This window comes from Mustela putorius, unplaced genomic scaffold (assembly GCF_011764305.1).
Source record: "Mustela putorius furo isolate JIRA1106 unplaced genomic scaffold, ASM1176430v1.1 tig00000450_pilon_pilon_pilon, whole genome shotgun sequence".
Classification (NCBI taxonomy): domain Eukaryota; kingdom Metazoa; phylum Chordata; class Mammalia; order Carnivora; family Mustelidae; genus Mustela; species Mustela putorius.
Window position 1 is genome coordinate 2,084,881 of NW_025421385.1, and position 6,391 is coordinate 2,091,271.

Consider the following 6,391-nt stretch of genomic DNA (forward strand, 5'->3'; position numbering starts at 1 on the left):
AGGGAGTCTGCTTCTCCCTCTCCCTCTGCCCCTGCCCCTTGCTTGTACGCTTGCTCTCTCTCTCTCTGTCTTTCCAACATATAAATAAAACCCTGGGGGAAGAAAAATAAGAGGGTCATGAGCAGAGAGGGAGACTGAGTCTGCCATCCTCGGTGGGGGGGTGGGGACGCAGCCCGTACAATCAGGACCCCTGATCTCGTTCAGACCTCAGCTTTGCATGTCCTGGTGGGAAGGGGCTTCCCAGGCACTGGAGGTTGTGCCCACCCTGCTCCACATCCCTTGGAGAGCTGCTGGCTGCCTTGGTAACCATAGAGACCATCAACAGCCCTGAGAAGCCTGGGGTGCTGGAGCTGCCTGGTGAGTGGCTGGCCAGAGTGTCTCCTTCGGTTGGCAGATACTGACCGATTCTTTAGCACCCAAGCAGGGGTGCCCAGGGTATGGGCATCCCGGGGAGAGCAGGAAGCCACATCAAACCTACCAAGCCACTTCTCTGTGAAATGTGCCATTCAAAACAGGTGCCCACGTCTGTGCTCGGCTTATTATTATAACTAAGCACGGCTTAAAAACCAGAGGGTCAGGAGTGTGCGAGACCCATGAGGGGCCGTGACCAGGGGCAGCTATGGGATACAGGGGAGAAGCTCTCAGACCAATAATCAACCCACTGCAGACGTCTTTGCCCCCTTTGTGGAAAATGGCAGGGTTCTCTCTGCCCACAACGCCCTCGGGGCTCTGCCCGCCAAGGCTGGGAGGGGGAGGGGAGCGTGGGAGGAGAGCCGGGGAGGAAGGTGGAGCCTGTGGGGTGGGAAGCGCCCTTTGGGGGAGGGGGACCGCCAGGCCTGGGTGATGTGCCACTTGGACGGGCTAAGCCCTGTAATAGTAACAATAAAAGGCAGGTTGGCTCAGACACGGTTAATGTCTTGCTCACATTGGAGCGCGGAGGGGTGCACCAGCCGGTGGGGCTTCTGCCGTTCCCAGGTCACCCAGGATGATGCCCACACTGGTACCCAGTATCTCTGGCTAGAACAGAGTCAGCTGTTCTTCTGGCTGAAGGCAGTGGGGTGCGTGGTGTTTGCCACAGGGATACGTCACCTGCAGCCCCCGGAGAGCTTCGATGGGACAGGACCAACAGCTGATGACAGGCTATCAAGGTCATGCACATCTCCATAGTGGAGACCCCAGAGACCCCGCTCCTGGACCCGCTGGTGGCCCCTGCGTGACCCTCTCCACATGACTGAGGGACGGCTCCTTTGAGAGGCTCTTCCCAAAACTGAGACTAGGCTCCTGAGTCCTCCTTCCCCCGTGGCACTGGCAACCTTTGACAAGGGCTCTGCAGAGGGGTCCCGTGTACATCTCCCATCGCACCGCACAGACCAGAAGCCCTAGGATCCTCCAGGCATGGTGACTCGCCCAAACGGTACGCTACTCCTCTGTGTCCCGACAACTGGGCGGCGAGAAACCAGAGAGCCCCAGAATTCAGAAAGCTAACAAAATGAGGGTTTCGTTTAAGAATTTTAGAATTAATTTCTGGTGAGTAGGAGATTATATCTCTTCCTTTAAAAAAAAAAAAAAAAAGACGATTTTTATTACTTTAGAATGCCCTAAAAAGTGTCCTAAAATATATACTTTAAAGTATATATAGATACTATATTTTCTAAATCCTTTGTAAAACATATACACGTTTATAAACACATATGCATACAGCAGGACCAAAACAAACGAGCAAACACCGGAAAACCAAAACATAGGTAGTCACATAACAACAAATAAATGATAAAAAAGAGTCAATCTACTATTGCATGAGTATCAAAGGCAATTTTAAAAGTCAACTGTGGCAATCCAGCAATCAGATTTAAACTTCGTAATTATCTCAAGGGTTTTCTACCCATTGTAGAGGATCTAGTAAAAGAGTCTATTCATTGTGTATATTTTTTTTTCTGTAAAATAGATTTAGTCACTGCAAATAAATCTCCAATTAAAAGTACCAGATCGGAAGGCACTTCGCTTATTTTTGTGCATCTCCACTCACGAGGCGCTATTAGGTTCTCCAGAGTCTCTTGTTTATGCCTCTCTCCCCTTAGAACTGACATTTCAACATTGAGTCTCTGTTGTCTACTTTGTTACTTTTCCTCAACCAGGAAGCACATCCCCGAGTGTGAAGCGTTACGCGCCCCCACATACCTCAAAGCTACTTTGTTACTTTGGCGGGCGGGGGGGGGGAGCGCGGGGGGCGGGGGGCTCTCAATGCGCCTGCGCCGTACCGAGTCGGACGCTTCCCGGGAGGCCGCGCTCCAGTGTCGCCGTGTCCCCAGCATCGTCCCATGACTCACAAAGCAACATCCAGCAAACGCTAGCGCGCAGTGGGACGCGGTGGTGTCGCAGGGCCGCGCGGCGCGGAGCCCGGTGGACACCAGCCCGCGGCCGCGGACCCGCGCAGCGCCAGGTCGTTGCGGTTTGCGCCCTCGCTCTTCTCCACTTTGTACATTTGGTTTTGAGTGTGAACTTCATCTTTTCGAGGACTTGAAAGAATTCCCGTGAAGCCCTTTCTTTGCGTTAAGTTTTAGGAGAATGACAGTCCGAGTTCGGGGAAAGACAGTTGTGAAGACGCGACGGCGCCCGGCCAGGTTCCAGTCCCGCCCAGGGCCGGTTCCGAGTCGGCTCGCGTGAGATGACACCGGCCTCGACCCGGATGGGCCGGACGGTGGACGGGGCTGTTGTTTACGATGCCGGTGACCGTGGGGTAGAGTACGCAGGACCGCGTGTGCGGAGACCAGCCGGACACGTTGGGGCCGTTTCCCACAGGACGAACCAGCGCGGCAGCTCCTGTTCTGGAATCGCGCGGGCCTGCTCCGGGCTGGCAAGTGGGCAGTAACAGAGGGCGTTTCGGACACCGGGAGGGCGCGTGCTACGGTGAGCGCTGAGAAGTGTGTAAACCCCGCGATTCAGACCTGTACCCCTGGGGCTAATAACACATTACATGTTTATTTTAAAAAGTTAGAAAAATTGTTTAAAATGGGCAATAACAGGGATTTCAAAATTTAGATCCTAAAATAAAGGACAACTAGAGGACTGGAAAAAGAGGAATAACATAATGGGAGCTTTGTTTACGTTATTAATGTCCCAAGATATCTATTTGTCTCTATATTTTTATTTAACAAGGAAGTAATTTTATTTATTTATTAAAAATTTTATTTCATTTTCTCAGTAATCCAAGATTCATTGTTTATGCGCCACACCCAGGGCACCCTGCAGTAGCTGCCCTCCATAATGCCCACCACCAGGCTCGCCCTTCCCCCCACCGTCCTCCCGCACAAAACCCTCAGTTTCTCGGAGTCCACAGTCTCTCCTGGTTCATCTCCCCGTCCCATTTCCCCCAACTCACTTCTCCTCTCCATCTCCCCATGTCTTCTGTGTTATTCCTTATGCCCCACAGTAAGTGAAACCATGTGATAACTGACTCTCTCTGCTTGACTTATTTCACTCAGCATCATCTCCTCCAGTCCCGTCCATGTTGCTACAAAAGTTGGGCATTCGTCCTTTCTGATGGAGGCATCATACCCCATAGTGTATATGGACCACATCTTCCTGATCCATTCGTCCGTTGAAGGGCATCTTGGTTCTTTCCACAGTTTGGCGACTGTGGCCATTGCTGCTATGAACATTGGGGTGCAGATGGCCCTTCTTTTCACTACATCTGTATCTTTGGGGTAAATACCCAGTAGTGCAATTTCAGGGTTATAGGGAAGCTCTATTTTTAATTTCTTGAGGAATCTCCACACTGTTCTCCAAAGAGGCTGCACCAACGTGCATTCCCACCAACAGTGGAAGAGGGTTCCCCGTTCTCCACATCCTCTCCAACACATGTTGTTTCCTGTCTTGTTGATTGTGGCCATACTAACTGGTGTAAGGTGGTATCTCAATGTGGTTTTAATTTGAATCTCCCTGATGGCTAGTGATGATGAACATTTTTTCATGTGTCTGATAGCCATTTGTATGTCTTCATTGAAGAAATGTCTGTTCATGTCTCCTTCCTATTTTTTGATGGGAAGATTTTCTGTGATTATCTGGTTTTTGAGTGTAAAGTGTAAAGGCTCGCTGCACCTGCTTGAAACCCGCCAAGAACCTGCCAAGAACCCGGCAAAGGGTCCTGAGCCTGCGCGGGCCTGCAGATACCACATGTGGCCACCAGGGGGCGGCAGTGCCCCGCCTAGGAGCTGGCCGCAGCCCTGCCATCTCCCTGGGGCCTTAGTCCTCCTGGCAGCCTCCCCTGCCTCCAGGCCAGGCTCCTGAAAAAGATCCCAAAGTGTCACGTTGAACTCAACCCAGTTAATCTCTCAAGAGGAGGCAGAGGAATGAAGAGTCCTTATTCGAGCAGTAACCCTCTTTCCAAATCCAGTGCTCTGAGCCCGTGGACTGAGCGCGGATGCCCGGGGGCTCCTCCGTGGGACGTGGGAGAGAACCTGCTGGGCTGTGGTCCTCCACTGGGGGCCTCAGTGGAGACCCCGCCTCTCCCTGCGCTCGGACTCCCGCCGTGGCTGCAGGAAGCCGGGCCTCTGTCCCTTCCTCCCTCAAGTGAGCCGTCCAGCTGCCCTTGCCCCGGCGGGCCCTCTTCTGGCGACCCTGCCCCCGTCTCGCATAGTAACAGAATTACTGTGTGTTCACTGTTTTTCCAGGGAGGTGGGCACGCAGACAGCCAGTCGAGGACTTTTCCCCAGCTTTCTCCTACCTCTAGCAGCCCCATAGCTAAGCAAAGGCCAATAGTTTGGGAAGAAGTGATTTCCACAACTTTCAGATTGTCCCATGAAACACCAGGCCACCTGCCACCTGCTTTCCCCTTTTCCTTTTTCTCTTGGCTGGGATGGAAATGTGATGGGGGGAGCTACAGCAGCTCCTTTACACCCTAGAGGACAGCCTGGAGTTGAGGATGAGAGCATCCTCCCGACCCTCTTGGATCGTCTCCCTGGAGTCAGAAGAGAGTCTGCAGGACTGTGGAGTTTATGCTAATTGTGTATTAGCGTAGTTTGGGAAGGCACCGTAACAAGATATCCCAGAATCCCTGATTGCAGAGGCCACCCTGACCTCAGAAGCAGGAGCGCCCTTCTTGCACACGTTGGGGGGGTGTGGAATAGGGTCCCGCGGGCGCCACAACCAGCACCTTCTGCTAGCACAGCTGCCGCCACGCCACGCCCCCGGAGGAGGCGGGTTTGGGGAAACTCCCAAGGCACAGCCCCGGAGCCTGAGGCTGGGACCCAGCAGACCAGTTTCTAAAATCAGGGCACTGAGCCCTCCCCAGAGAAAGTGCTACCCCCGGGGCGGGGGGCGCTGGGGCTCAGTCACCAGCGCAGGTTCAATAGTGGGCGTGGTCTGTCTTTTCGCACTTTCATTCCCTGGGGATGTGCATCTGAAAATCTGAGAAACTGGGGTGGAAATGGATATTTGGAACACACCTTATTCGAAAGGAAGAAACTACCTGGAAAAAAAAAAAAAAAAACTCTCAAGTATTTGAAATTAACTTGAATATGAAAAGCTGCTCTCCCTGCAGAAAACGTGGTTATGGGCTGGATTGTGTCCCCCGAACTCACATGCTGGCGTCCTGGCCTTCCGTTCCTCAGCCTGGGACTGTATTTGGAGATCAGCCTTCACCGAGCTGATGGCGGTAAAATGAGGTCAGGTTAGGGTGACGAGTGTCCTTATAAGATAAGCAGGTCAGGACACACACACACAGAGGGGCAGAGAGGAAAGACCCAGTGAGCACACAGGGAGACCGAGGCTGTCTGCCTGCCCAGAGAGCGGCCACACCGGCCTACACCGGGACCGCAGATTTCCAGGCTCCGGGACTGCAAGACAGTGAGCGTCTATGGTGCCAGCCCTGGGTCTGGGGTACCTCATCAGGGTGCCTTCCCAAACTAAGACACTAATATACGATTAGCATCTACTTTGTAGTCATTTAGACCAGAGTCTCTGTGCCTATACCGCCAAGAGTTCCTGGACTTCGCACATGATGTCAGAAATCGTAAAGGGATTTGAAAATATTATACTTTTCTGGCCTCATTTTAAAACTAGCCTATCTGTTCAGAAGCAACTAGAATGCAGTGTGCAAGGTGACAGTTAAACACCTGCCATCTAGGTGGATCATTTGCAGGTGACACAATGCCCAAATTTTCACCTTTTTCAAGAAGTACGAAGTATAGGAAAATCTCTTTTATCTAAAAATAATTGATCAACTATTTTGTACGAGGAACCAAGAGAAATCGTCTTCTGGTCAGCACGATCCGCTGTGATCATATTTGAACACATACATGAGTGTGACAAAGGTAGGCCCGAGTATACAGTTCATTTATTAACAACAGACTGACAAGTCCTGAGTCACCGTCCCTGAGGCACCGCCCCGTCT